Genomic DNA, 14,214 nt, shown 5'->3' on the forward strand with positions numbered 1-14,214 from the left:
AATTCGGTCCCAAAACTTTCATACAGCCCATTCAGATACAGTAATTGGAAGAAATGCCGTAAACCCTCCCCTTTTAAATACCAAATCGCAAACGCAAATTGCGAATAGGTAGCGTGTTACCGAATCACAATTTGTATTTGGTACATTTGTAAAAGCATTTTTGAGGTTGGACGTTTCTGATTTTAAAAATGCTTTGTACAAGTGGCCCCTAATGATTTACTCCCCCAGCAGGAGAACTAGCCAATAGGGCACTAAACTAATGGTGCAGCATCAGCTTTGCACGTGTGCAGCAACAGTGGTGGCATGAGCACTGGCACAGGTTTGTTTTTTTTAAACAAATTCATCACTGAAAGCATTCATTTATTTGTGCTCCTCATGATTGAAGATATCTCTTTCAGTCTTAGGCTTGGAGATAATATTTTGTTTGAAGTCCATGTTCGTGTTTTCCCAGCGGACGGCAGATACTCCTGCTGTTCTTGCTCCATTCATCACACACTCCTGCTGGTGCTTGCTGACTCTTTATGCTTCTGTGCACTTTACCATTGGTGCAGCAGGTGCAGTGGCACGGGTTCCAGGGCTGTGAGGGGCCTATTGAATCTTGTAAATTACTGTATATTAGCAGCCCAACAACATTGAAATAGGTGATTTCCTTCGCTTGCACCTGAGCTCATGGCATCCTCGTCTTTCCAAAAATATGCATAAACCAGAGCTGGGGGTCACTGCTAGCACTGATGGAGGGCTGTACTTTTTGGAAGGAGAGTCCATCTCTCAGGACCATGATCAGATAAAATGATCGTTATTACGAGTCTCTGCACTGCCGACGCCTGAGCGGCAGGAACCCTTCGTCTACCTCTTCTTAGTTCATGCAGGACTTCATTCTACCTAAAGTAAGTTTCCAGTATGTTTCATTTAACAACACAGTTTGCTTCCTAAATTTAACGGCAAAGTTAGATTTTAGTGGATGAACAGCACATAGGATTATACCTGCAAGCGTTTTGGAAATACAAAACAGACATACACACACACGCATTAACCTTTTTAAGAATATCCACGCCTTATGTCCATTATACTGCACTCCAAGTGTTGAATAGGATTCCCCATCATAGGGAGGGGACTCCTTCACAAAAGAAGGGTCGAGGACGTGTTGCATCTTAAAAGGCTTCAAGCCTGTGCTCTGCGTGCTGCAGATGTCCGCAGTGGATGCGTTAACCATCTGCGCTACTTTACATGCTTACTAAGACACAGGAACAATGCTGTATGTGTGTCAATTGTAACTGAGGATCAACAAACGTTTTTATTTAGAGGATCGCCTAAACCTTTTTGTTTAATAGCTACAAGCACTTGCTTTCTTTAGCACTTTGTATTTCATGTTCACTGTGCTGCGGCGCACCACTACCAGTCCACCTAAAACACATTATTTCATCCTGCTTTACCTAAGAGGATTTGTGTTTCCAAATGTTGTGTAGTAGTTTAGTATGCAACCCAAGGCACTTGTGCAGTGTATACTGTAAACTGTGCTGCATCCAGGTGTGTTATTGAGTAGAAATTGTTGGTGTGTGATTATGATGGGATGTGATTGGCCGCTCTGGATTTGAAGTAAAAATAGAAGGGTCCCAAGTATGCATGCAGCGCTTAGGTTTGCCTTTCTAACATCTGTATACAAAATTATTGGTACATCACACACTAAGCATAGGTATCACTAGTACAGATCATTCTATTCGTACACTCAAATATTTTCAGAAGTTTCCCAAATTACAGAATTATACCAAGTCACCATATATAAGACCGTCACAAAGTTTTGCACGATACAAGTTTATTATATCCACAGTAATAAATCAACATTTAATATTATAATCAGTTTAAAAATCTCAACAAGAGTATATAAAAATCAGTCTCTGTTATGATTCGTCTGGCACTTTACTAGCTTTCACCCTCATTCACTTAAAAAGCATTTACCATTATCTCAGTTCATACGACAGAAAAGGATTACATCTGATCCCATGAATCTTGCCACCACGTTCGAAAAACAGATCCAAAAGTACCTAATACGAGGATATCCCAAAAATTTGCTAGAAGAATCTAAGAACAAAGTATTAACCATGAATAGAGAAACATTGCTACATCCTAAAGAAAAGCCTGACACTAAACTCACAGTATGTGTTTTGAAACATTCTACGCAATCAGCAAAAATTGCGAATATCATGAGACAACACTGGCATTTGGTCACGGATGAACCAGATCTACATTCATTATTTTCCAAAGAGATCACTTTTGCATATCATCGGTCAAAGAACATGCAAGAATTACTTAAAAAACGAACACCTGAGGCTCCTGAAGTAACTCATAAAGGGATGCAGAGATGTGAAAATTGCATGCATTGCAACAACGTGATAGTGGGAAGAATGTTCACACATCCTATGACAGGCAAAAAGATTCCTTTATTACATTCAAGTACTTGTGATACCAAAGGAGTGATCTATGGCATTAAATGCCCTTGCGGCAAATTATACATTGGTCAAACAGAGCGCAAGATTAAAATAAGAATTACGGAACATAAAAGCAATATCCGTTTGAAAAATGTCAAGTCAACAGTAGCAACTCATTGGGTTGAAACAGGTCACAATATAGCTCAATTACGGTTCACCATACTAGAGGTGATCAAACCCAGATCTGATCAGGACACTCATAAACAAAGACTAAGATCAGAATACTTCTGGATTCATAAATTGGGAAGCCTACATCCACAGGGACTGAATGACAGGATAGAGCTATCCTGCTTTTTATGAACAGTTAAAAAAGCTTTATTAAATCCCTGTTTATAACACACTGAAGAGAGTACTATGATCCCATTCCAAGATGGCTGCCACATTTCTCAAATGTTGAATCTTGTTTACACTGTTTAAACACATATATTTTTTTTTATTTCTTTTTGGTTTTTATTTTTTCATATGCACATAGTATACATTGTACTCTTGATTTTTTGTTTAAATTGTTTAACAATAATAAGTTTAGAATAATATCATGTAAATAGGAGGTTACACAAAAACAGACGTTTTTGATTTAGCCGGGATGTTAAATCACATTTTATTGTGGTTTTAATTAGTATTCGCAGTACAGAATCGAGTAGCGATCATGTGATCGCGACAGGAACCAATCACGGAGGCTTTAACCAGTAAAATTAGACTTGGATGTGTGACACGCATAACGATTGGTTGAGCGGAAACGACGCGTAACTCTTGGCATTTAACTGTGAGTAAGAACGAAACGTTTGTCCTAATCGCAGTAAACTTGCTTTTGGTTATTTCAATGCGAATAAGAATGAGACGTTTGTTTTAGTCATGGCAAACTTAAATTGACGTGTAGAACATATAATTTGATCGTTTTTTACTGTTTAGTTCAAATGTTTGGGAAGTTTGCTGATAATACACAATAGAAGTGGGATGCACTCGAACATCATGATAAATGTGGTATATTGCTCTCGATTTGATATTTTTGCTGATATGAATAGACTGAACAGTTATATACTGATTACTGTGAAAGCTTGTTGTAATCGCTGTAATGCTCATACAATTCCTTGTTTCCCTCACAGACCCCCGAGGAAGGGTCAACCTCGACCCGAAATGCATTGGGTAGAAGTTAAATGTTAGAACTTTTAATTGTCATAAATGAATGGAGTAATTCAATTGACTTTGAAAAACGACGAAAATAAAAAGAAATGATGTGAAATTTCCAACAAAGAGTGAATACGTTTTTTCACATAAAAAATACAAGAATGAGTATGAGACCATCAGGGTCAGGATAACACTGTGCACAACTCCACTTGCAAGTGGAATCTCCACTTTCTCCATTTTTAACTTATATAAAAATCAGTATCACTGTACTGTAAATATATTCCACAAATAAAGGTTAAAAAAGAAGAAACATTATGTCGACGCAGCTTTTTGGTTTTTGAAGTTAAAAACACCTTCTTCAGGACAGTTTCTAAATCAATAAAAACACATAATTATTATCAGTTACAAGACAAGGTGACAGTCACGATGATTTTTATAATATGGTGCTTTACATTTGTCGACATTCAGCTTTTCACACTCTCAGTTTCCCTATGCTTTAGCGAAATTCTACACATTGTAATGATTAAACACGTGAATCTAGTGGTTGGCTTATGCTCTTTTCATACATAGTGCGAGGAGGATTTGACAAAAAGTATGTCTTTACATCTAAGTCTTATGCTAGCTTTATAGCTCAGACGATATTTTATTAAACAGGATAAAGCTAGCAGCACATTGTTATAACATTTCTATTTCTTTAGTCAAGTCAAAGTGATATCTACCATACTGCATACCTTTAGTTTAGCAGCACACTGGGGACATTTCCATTTTCCCACGTACATGTAGTTCAAAAGCTCTATTTACCACCTTTCTCAATATGGGTATTATTTTAGAGCTTATACCTAGACGTAAATAATCCCAATTAGTATTATCATCATAAAGGGATTACATTACGCTGGGTTGTTTGGGGAAGCTTAATATATTACCTTGCTTCTTGAAGGCAGTTCCCTTTGCTAACTACAGCGGAGCCACCGTTTACGGTTATAAATGCTTTTTATAGGAGCCGAAACACATACAACTTTGTATTAATACTCGGTGTTTACTAGTTGGATTATGTAGAGTGTACACTGGTGATCTGGTAGACCTACTCACCTGATTTAGTATACAGGTGTGGATAATCCCGTGTAAAGGTCTGTTAAGATCCTCCTTTTGCTTGGATTACCATTCACGGGGATAGCCTCCTGGATAGGTCTCTCTTCAATTTGGACCAATTTCTGTGGATACGATAAGCCGACTTTATTTTAATATTATAGGTCAGCGGCAAGATTTTCAATAATTACGTCTCTATCAGCCGATCTGCTTCAAGAGGTGTGGGTACATACAAGCTCAAATACAGCAACATTGTGGTCAATCGTCACTGTTTCACTATGGTCATTAAGAGCAGTGACAGTCTAGGAAATTTAGACAATATAAAAACTACTCATGGGTTTGGTTACTCTGCCCGAAATTCGTGGTGCGCTTACCCGGGTCTGTAGATAAGGCCTCCCTGCTCCGACTGTAGTTAGAACCGCGGTAGACGCCACCGTTCGCCGACTTGAATATCGCAAGATCTAATTGGTTGTCAGGCAAGGTCTTTAAATATAAGACCGAAGCCAATAGGTTGAATTTTGTCCTATCACATGCGGCTGTTTGTTACACACCCACAGTTTGTATCGTTCGTTTTTTTTAAATATAAAGTTTTACTTATTATTTGTTAACACGCGTTTTTTTGAAATTCCACGCGTCAGACGGGGACTTTATTGTTCCATCTTATAATAATATATTTGAGTGTACGAATAGAATGATCTGTACTAGTGATACCTATGCTTAGTGTGTGATGTACCAATAATTTTGTATACAGATGTTAGAAAGGCAAACCTAAGCGCTGCATGCATACTTGGGACCCTTCTATTTTTACGTTGTACCTCCCCTTGTCCCACATTGGATAAGTCAGGGACTTCCCTTCTTTTATATTCCCGCTCTGGATTTGAGCCAGAGTGGAGTGTCAGCTTCTCACAGTGCATATCAGTGGCTCCTTTTGCTGTTCAGACTGCACGCACCTCCACTCTTTGTCCTCTCCACACACCACAGAGAGTGATGGTCACACATGTGCAAATTGTACCTGTGGGAAAGTGTTTGGAGGAGTTACACAACAGTGCACAGAGTAACAAAATGCAGTGCTTACTGCCGGTGGTGGTGTTTGTGTGGGAGATTGTTGCAGTAAATCAGATGAAAGGATGGCGCTGAAGAGGGGGACAGAGATGATGCTCACGATATGCATATGGAGGATTTAAAAAAGTTGTGGGGAAAAAAGGGGTCTAGGTGTCTCTAACAGAGTGAGATACTGCAGATGAATGTGGTGTTTCTGCAGTTCTCTTCCCTCTTTCTGCACATCATTTGCTTCTTTCTGCACTTCTGTTGCTTCTTTCTGCACCTCTGTTACTTCTTTCTGCACCTCTATTGCTTCTTTCTGCACCCCTATTGCCTCTTTCTGCACTGCTCTTCCCTCTTTCTGTAACTCACTTGCCTCTTTCAGCACCTCTCTTTCCTCTTTCTGTACTTCTCTTGCCTCCTTCTACACCTCTTGCTTCTTTATGCACCTCTGTTGGTTCTTTCTGTACTTCTCTTGCTTATTTCTATACTTCTCTTGCTGCTTTCTACACCTCTCTTGCTTCTTTCTGTGCCCCGCTTGCCTCTTACTGCAACACTCTTCCCTATTTCTGCACCTCTCTTGCCTCTTTCTGCACTTCTCTTACCTCTTTCTGCATTTCTCTTGCTTTTTTCTCCACCCCTCTTGCCTCTTACTGCACTCATCTTTGCTCTTTCTGTAACTCACTTGCCTCGTTCAGCACCTCTTTCCTCTTTCTGTACTTCTCTTGCCTCCTTGTACGCCTCTCACTTCTTTATGCGCCTATGTTGGTTCTTTCTGTACTTCTCTGGCTTCTTTCTGCACCTCTGTTATTCTTTCTGTACTTCTGTTGCCTCTTTCTGCACTTCTCTTGCTTCTTTCAGCACCCCTCTTGCCTCTTTCTGCACTCGTCTTCCCTCTTTCTGCACCACTCTTGTCTTTTTGTGCATCTCTCTTGCCTCTTTCTGCACTTCTGTTGCCTCTTTCTGCACCTCTGTTGCTTTTTTCTCTACTTCTCTTGCTTCTTTCTGTACCTCTCTTGCGTCTTTTTGCACCCCTCTCGCACCATTCTTCCCTCTTTCTGCAGTTCTCTTGCCTCTTTATTAATCTCTGTTGCTTCTTTCTGCTTTTCTCTTCCCTCTTTCTGCACCTTATTTGCTTCTTTCTGCACTTCTCCTGCTTCTATCTGCATCTTTCTTGCCTCTCTCTGTACTCCCTTTCCCTCTTTCTGTATTCCTTTTCCCTCTTTCTGCACCTCTTGCCTCTTTCTGCACCTCTGGTTCTTCTTTCTGAACTTCTCCTGCTTCTTTCTGCATATTTAGTGCTTCTTTCTGCACCCCTATTGCCTCTTTCTGCACCTCTCTTCCCTCTTTCTGTAGCTCTCTTGCCTCTTGATGCACTTCTCTTACCTCTTTCTACACCTCTCTTGTCTCTTTATGCATCTCTGTTGGTTCTTTCTACACTCCTCTTGCTTCTTTCTGCAGTTCTCTTGCTTCTTTCTGCAATGCTCGTGCCTCTTTCTGTACCTCTCTTGCCTCTTTTTGCATAACTCTTGCCTCTTACTGCACTTATCTTGCCTATTTCTGCATATCTGTTACTTCTTTCGGTACTTCTCTTGTCTCTTTCTGCATTTTGGTTTCTTTTTTATGCACTCCTCTTGCCTCTTTCTGTACTTGTTTTCCCAGGTTCTGCACCTCTCTTGTCTCGTTGTGCACCTCTCTTCCGTCCTTATGCACTTCTGTTGCCTCTTTCAGCACCTCTATTGCTTCTTTCTTCACTTCTCTTGTTTCTTTCTGCACTTCTCGTACATCTTTTAGCACCTCTCCTGCTTCTTTCAGGACTTTTCGTGCCTCTTCCTGTACTCCCCTTGCTTCTTTCTGCCCTTCTCTTGCCTCTTTCTGCACTTGTTGCTTCTTTCTGTACTTTTCTTTCTCTTTCTGCACCTCTTTATTTTGATATTTGATATTTATTGTCATTTGTAAAGCGCTGACTTTCGCTCCGGAGGGAGCATCTTGGCGCTGAGCACACAGAAAGTCGTCTATGGGGAGCATGGATCAAATGGCTGCGAGAACTGAGGAGTCGGACTGAGTATAAATCCAAGTTTTCAGGAATTTCCTAAATAGGCTTTCGGAGGGGGCGTGCCTAAGGCTGGGGGGAAGGCGGTTCCATGCCTTGGCCGCCAGAAAAGAAAAGGTCTTTCCACCCTTGGATTTTAATTTTATACGGGGTTCAGAGATGAAGTTGGCGCCCGATGACCTCAAACAGCAAGTTGGATTGTAGCGCTGGAAGCGCTTAATCAGGTAGGATGGACCCAAGCACCTGTTAGCTTTAAATACAGTGACTAAGAGCTTGAAAAGGATTCTCTTGTGGAGGGGCAGCCAGTGGAGGGCGTTGAGGGCTGCAGAGGCCGAGGACCTGCGGGGAAGTTTCAGAACAAGCCTGGCTGCTGCATGTTGGACAGTTTGTAGCTTTTTCAGAGAGGACTTCTTGATACCTGCCAGGAGGCCGTTACAATAATCCAGCCGGGAGAGGATAAGCGCCACCGCGACTGATTTCCTGGCACTGATAGGCAGAAAATTAAAAAATTTCTTTAATTGCCTGATCAGACTGAAACAGCGCCCTGCGGTAATGCGCACATGTTCATCGAAGCTGAGGGAAGCATCAAATTGAACACCCAAGTTGCGTGCTGAGGCTACCGCGCTCGGTGGTGCTTCGGAATTATGAGGCCACCAGTCTTTGGGGGAAAAGAATGTGCCTTTACCGAGGGGAATTATTTCTGTTTTGGCGCTGTTGCATTTTAAATGGTGCAGGTTGAGCCAAGAAAAGACTTCTGACAGACAGTTTTGGAATTTGATGGCAGCAACCGGGAGTCTTTTATCAATAGTGACGACAAGCTGGGTGTCATCAGCGTAGGATGTCACGAGAATCCCATGTGATTCAATCAACTCAAGAAGGGGGGCCATATACACGTTAAAAAAGAGGGGGCTCAGGATGGAACCCTGTGGTACCCCTGAGGTGATGGATCGTTCACCGGAAACAAAGGGGCCTAAGGAGATCGATTGAGAGCGATTGGATAGAAATGATGTAATCCAAGCAAGTGCGGAGCCCGAGACACCGATCTCACGCATCCTATTAATTAGAATAGTGTGTGAGATGGTGTCGAAGGCCGCGGTTAAGTCGAGCAGGATGAGGACGGCCTGCCTGCCCTCATCCTGCAAGAACTTGATGGTGTCAGACAACTCAATCAAAGCGGTCTCTGTGGAGTGGCCGGAACGAAAACCGGATTGCTGCGGGTGTAAGATGCATTGATTTTCCACAAAATTCTTTAATTCCTCGTGGACTAGTTGCTCGGTAATTTTGCCTAGTGCAGGGAGGAGTGAGATTGGGCGCATATTGGACAGATCAGTAGGGGATTTATTTTGCTTTTTCATGAGGGGCTTGACTGTGGCCTTCTTCCACTCAATAGGAACAATACCGGAGTCAAGGGATTCGTTCACAATCGCATTGATTAGAGGGTTGACGGACTCAATGAGGTGGTGCAAGATGACTGGGGGGCAGGAGTCTGTGGGTGCACCTGATTTACAGGCTAGTATGGCTTTGTGCGTTTGCAATAGGGAGACTGCTGTAAATTGGTTTAGTGAGGGAGTAGATGTGTCAGACGCTTGGATTAGGATGGGAGCCGGGGGGAAGTCCTTATGGATATTATTGATTTTCTCCTCAAAGAAATCAGCGATTTGATCACAGAGGGCTTGTGAGGGGGGAATTTCAAGTGCCAGTGCTTTGGGATGAGTGAAAGATTTTACGATATTGAAAATCGTATGTTGTTTCTGTTTTGCTGCATCTATTGCTAGAGTGAAGAATGCCTTTTTTGCTTTTTTTATATCGGAGAGATATAGCTTTCTCTGGAGAGTGTAAGTGGATCTGGACGTTGAGTTGTAGGTTTTCCTCCATTCTCTCTCCAAAAGCCTACACTTGAGGTGGCAGTCAGCGAGGGCCGGAGTATACCAGGGGGCATTGGGTTTCTTTTTTCCTCGGACGTTTTTTTGGCTGACGGATTTTGCATTTACAGAGATTACTCTCTCAATCCACAGGTGGAAGTTTGTGGAATCTAATGAGGCGTCGCCCGTGATGGTAGGGGGGGTACTGCCGGTTGTGGATTGAGTTTGATGTATTCAGCTACCTTTTTCCAATTAACAGGGAAAGGGGTGTGAGGGAGTTTAATGGGAGGAGGGGGCAAGGTTTTGTTATTAATGGAGAAGGGAATGAGACAGTGATCTGTCCATATTTGTGGTACGGGGGTAGCGGCATCTAAGGAGAACAGATTGGTACAAATGCCGTCCAAGGTGTGCCCGGCACAATGGGTAGGAAGGGAGACTAATTGGGAGAGACCGAAAATCTCCAGTGAGTGGCGGAAATTGAGAGTGTGGGGGTCAGTGTCAGATTCCAGATGAAGATTGAAGTCTCCAAGAAGAGTGAAGGTGGGGTAATGGATAAGAAAAGCTGCCAGAGTTTCATCAAGGGAGGCCAAGAATGTAGTGGCATTTCCGGGGGGGCGATAGACAAGTGCGCCTGAAAAGGCAGAGGAGGAACTAGTGTGGATAACAAATCCCAGGGATTCGCAGTCCTTAAAGGAGGCCAGGTCAAAAGTGTGGCACTTAAGTGCTTTTTTTACAATGATGGCCAATCCGCCTCCCCGACCAATAGGTCTGTCTCGTCTGAGGATGGTGTAATCAGGGGGGAGAGCGGTGGCAAGATCGGGATTTGAAGCATCGTGCAACCAAGATTCAGTGATGAACAAGGCATCCAGATCGGATGCTATGATAAGATCATGGATGTCTTGTCCGTGTCGCGCTAAGGATCTGGCATTGATAAGGCCACCGCTAAAGGAGGCTGTCTTATGCCGAGGACGAGGGAGGGGGGGAGGAATAGGACTGGGGGGATTGGAAGATGATTTACTTCTTTCGGTTCTTCTCTTGCCTATTTCTGCACCTCTGTTACTTCTTTCTGCAGTTTTATTGCTTCTTTATGCACCTCTCCTGCCTCTTTCTGCACCTCTGTTGCTTCTTTCTGCACTTCTCTTGCTTCTTTATGCACCTCACTACCCTCTTTCTGCTCTCCCTTTCCCTCTTTCTGTACTCTTTTCCCTCTTTCTGCACCTTACTTTCCTCTTTCTGCATCTCTGTTGCCCTTCTTAGACACAGAGCCCTTCTTAGACACAGAGCCCTCCTTAGACACAGAGCCCTTCTTAGACACAGAGCCCTTCTTAGACACAGAGCCCTTCTTAGACACAGAGCCCTTCTTAGACACAGAGCCCTTCTTAGACACAGAGCCCTTCTTAGACACAGAGCCCTTCTTAGACACAGAGCCTTTCTTAGACACAGAGCCTTTCTTAGACACAGAGCCTTTCTTAGACACAGAGCCTTTCTTAGACACAGAGCCTTTCTTAGACACAGAGCCCTTCTTAGACACAGAGCCCTTCTTAGACACAGAGCCCTTCTTATACACAGAGCCCTGCATATACACAGTGCCCTTCTTAGACACAGAGCCCCCCTTAGACTCAGAGCCCCCTAAGACACAGAGCCCTTCGTAGACACAGAGCCCTGCATATACACAGAGCCCTTCTTAGACACAGAGCCCTTCTTAGACACAGAGCCCCTCTTAGACACAGAGCCCAGTATAGACACAGAGCCCTGCATAGACACAGAGCCTCTCTCAGACACAGAGCCCTTCTCAGACACAGAGCCCTTCTGAGACACATAACCCTTCTGAGGCAAAGAGCCCTCTTTAGACACAGAGCCCTCATTATCTTAGACAGAGAGCCCCTCTTAGACACAGAGCCCTTCTTAGACACAGAGCCCTTCTTAGACACAGAGCCCTCCTTAGACACAGAGCCCTTCTTAGACACAGAGACCTTCTTAGACACAGAGCCCTTCTTAGACACAGAGCCCGTCTTAGACACAGAGCCCTTCTTAGACACAGAGACCTTCTTAGACACAGAGCCCTTCTTAGACACAGAGCCCGTCTTAGACACAGAGCCCGTCTTAGACACAGAGCCCGTCTTAGACACAGAGCCCGTCTTAGACACAGAGCCTGTCTTATACACAGAGCCCTCCTTAGACAAAGAGCCCTCCTTAGACACATAACCCTTCTGAGGCAAAGAGCCCTCCTTAGACACAGAGCCCTCATTATCTTAGACAGAGAGCCCCTCTTAGACACAGAGCCTTTCTTAGACACACAGCCCTTCTTAGACACAGAGCCCGTCTTAGACACAGAGCCTGTCTTATACATAGAGCCCTCCTTAGACAAAGAGCCCTCCTTAGACAAAGAGCCCTCCTTAGACACATAACCCTTCTGAGGCAAAGAGCCCTCCTTAGACACAGAGCCCTTCTTAGACAACGAATCCTTCTAAGAAAACATTCAATCTGCACATGGTCTTCTGCAGTCCAAGCAGGAGAGGATACAGCCTTTCATGTGTTCTGTAGAGTCTCAAACGATCTCACAAACTTCCTCTCACGATTAAAAACCAAAAGGCTCTTACCACACTCCTCGAGTATCTAGCCACAGTATCGTGAGCCCTGGTAAGATACACATATCTTGCTGCCTAGACACCTTGGTTTATTTCTTGTGGAGAAGAGATACTTAACCACCAGCAGCTGTTTTGCAGCTTGGACCTCATTACAGAGTACCAAGCTGTACATAACTGCCATTTATTGGTTGGTTGGGCCAGACACACCATCCTCCTTGGATGAAAAACCTGGGCCTTGACAATAAGCATGCGAAGGGTGACTCCATATCTGAAGGACAATAACCCACACACGTGGACGCTTTCCTCAGCTTATGCGTTCCGGCTGGGTTAGGTTCTGTGGGAAGCAGGCCAAAGACCATGTTCCCTTAAATCTTCCATTCTTCTTTGGTTCACATTTTAAAACTGTCCAGGTCCATGAGAAATCATTATTTTTTTTACATCAGCTGCAACACCTGTGTGTAAGAAGCAAAGACCATGTTTATGCATTTTGAAGCCATGAGCCCTGAAATTGAAGTACTGTAATTTATAGTCTCAGGGAATACTTACTAATATAACAAGAACTTGGCACAGAATCTGAAAATATGAAAAGACATCTTTATTAAACTTAACATAGTGAGGCCACGTCACCCAGAAGCCGTAGCAACTGAACGAGGTAGTCTGAGGAACACAGAGGACAGAGGCCTTTTATATGTTTTTAGCGTTACAAGACTCAGTACAAAAGTAAGGGGCAGTCCTAGCTTTTGCAAACAAGTAAAAACCCAACATTCCTTCTTACACAAGCTGCAGAAACCCATAATAAAAACCCGGCACATCCCCATCGTAAACAGGCCATAAAGAAAGGAGCAGAGACAGGTGTGAATAAGATAAGACATTGTTGTGTGCAATAAAGGTTTATGGCATGCTGTGCCTTGATACTATCTCGATCGGCCACTGGGAAAGGAACTGGCCGAACAGGTTTGGCTTCAGGCAGTGGAGTCAGCTTGCTCCGGTCACAGAGAAGTCAGCAAAGGTGTACGTGTCCTTCAGAATCGTTTTTGGCTTTAGTCACTGGCCTATGTGAGGGCAATCACAAAATCGCTGCCGTTCACAAAATGGAACCCGAGGGTTCAGGACGAAAACTCTGATTTCAGGGTGATTCTGTCACTTGAATATGACGAAAATGCTTGTGCATAGTGTACTAGCCATTCTCGGTCTGCTGATATCAAAATCGTCATGATACGACGATGTTTATGACACAGGTCTAAAATTTTCAGTACCACAGACCCTCCTTTTGCCCTTACATAGGCAATAACCTATACTCACGCTAGTCTGAGTCCAGGTCTATATTTATCAAATCATCAAGATGTTGCTGAAGCATAATCCTATTACTTAGCAACTCTCTCGGGACAGGTCTCCTTACAAACGTAGTAGCACAAAGGCCATATATGGCAAGGAAAGGAAAAAAATAGGGAATACCTCTATCTGTAGTATGTGGCATAAGACTACACACCCAACAATTAGTGATGTTCACTATTAACTGGTGTTGATGCAAAAGCTGTACAAAGGAATTATTAATAAACTCTGACCTCCTAACTAGTTCATGTTCAGGTAAAGTATGGAAAGAATGCAAAGAAGTAGGAGTAGGAAAAGACATAGGTTGGGATGTGGGTACAGATGTGAATTGGGTAGCAAAAACAATCCCACCCATAAGAGACAATGCCATGTTTAAAAAAAACACTAGAAAACACGTTATTAAGAACATATAGACAACAGGAAAAAGTAGTGACCACTATTACAAACAAAATTATAATTCTTCACAACCCTAAATAAAAGGTAAATCCTAAAATTATCTAGTACCATTTTTAGGTCTTCCTATGCATTTCTGTAATTTATTATATGTTCAAGTGAAACAGTGGTGACCCTCAATAATGCTCTGAGGTGAAAAGGGGATACTCTTTCACAGAAAATTGACTTTATTCTGCTTTTACTAAACA

This window comes from Lissotriton helveticus, chromosome 1_1 (genome assembly GCF_964261635.1).
Source record: "Lissotriton helveticus chromosome 1_1, aLisHel1.1, whole genome shotgun sequence".
Lineage (NCBI taxonomy): Eukaryota > Metazoa > Chordata > Amphibia > Caudata > Salamandridae > Lissotriton > Lissotriton helveticus.